The following is a 1,437-nucleotide window of genomic DNA, read 5'->3' as shown; positions in this document are numbered from 1 at the left end:
TTAAAAACCAACCTCACCTTCCATTGCTTTTGCTTCCCAACTCATTGTTTCCTTCTGCAAACTGCATTTTGATCTTACAATATTGATATAGATAGTTGACTGTCATATGCCACTGTGAATATCATTATGAGTATTCCAGAATTGATAAACACATGCATTTTCTAACTCGCGTGTTATTGCCAATTTAATACTATTAAATTGCTATTAAATTCTTTCAGTAATTTTAATTAAAATTTGTATAACATAATACGTGTTTTTATTCGCATATACGTTTATAATGGCTGTACGTTCCAGATAATAATTCAATCATATTTTACCTGCAATATTATGCAATTATGTCTGTTATTTGAAGTCGGGTTATTAAGAAGAATTTATATATTCATAATTCAGAATTTATATATTCATTACTGGATTGTTACAAATTATATTTTATTTCATAAAATTCTGTTGCTTTTCGCATCGCCATTAATAAAATATTTTTTTAAAACTAATAAATATGTTTTAATGTGAAAGGTCGAATTTTGACATAATTTATCACATAAATTTGAAAAATAGATATATTATACTAGATGAAACGTCCATATTTAATCATAAAGTATTATAGGAGATCAACAATGCCAGATCATTGATTTCGCTTTCTTCCTTTCCTGTCACTCTGCTGTGCATTTGGTGTAAAATCCGGATTTATGATTCAAAAAACGTCACAGTAGAATATACGTTATTGTGAAAAATCCAAGTAAATAGACTTGTTCGACATTATTATACACACAAATACTTGAAAAATAAAAACAAAAATCAATCTAAGCATTACCGTTGTAGACAACATTTATATGCTTTACTTAATTATTAACGATAGTCTAGCTAAAGGCAAAAAAATTGCAAATCGATAAACAATGTCGTAAAAATAAACTGCATGAGGAAAAATAAGTCAAGAAGATATCCAAGTGGAGCAACTGCGTACATATAACAAAAATAATAGAGAACTTAATAAAAGATTAATTAAGATTACGAGTTTTCTTAATTTACATAAAGTATACTTGTTGTGTGTAAAAAATTTCATTTCATTTTCACGATGTAAAATTCTTCAAAAGCGCTCGCAGACGCTTTACATTAGCCAGAGTCGGGACACACGTAAGATCTCGCTTGTCGAGCTTCCATTACCCCGCAGGTATGCGCGCACGCGCGCGCAATTTGTCTCTTTTCCCGTCCGTAATCTGCACATCTCGTACTCCCTCATTCTCTCGGCACCGCGGTATCAGGAAACCAATTATAAGTGTCCCGGAAGTTGGAACGAACTGTGGAAGTTGTGTGTAGGAAATTGCGAGATGGGGACTAACACCGTCGTCGGGCATCCCCGCAAGCGTGGGGCGGGTATCTTTTCCCGTGGGTATGGGTGTGGAGGTCGCGAAAAGAGCGATGCACGTATACGCGGCATAC

This window comes from Camponotus vicinus, unplaced genomic scaffold, assembly GCF_025532165.1.
Source record: "Camponotus vicinus isolate PSW18456_S1 unplaced genomic scaffold, iyCamVici1.0 SCAF_1, whole genome shotgun sequence".
Lineage (NCBI taxonomy): Eukaryota > Metazoa > Arthropoda > Insecta > Hymenoptera > Formicidae > Camponotus > Camponotus vicinus.
This window is presented reverse-complemented; position numbering follows the sequence as displayed.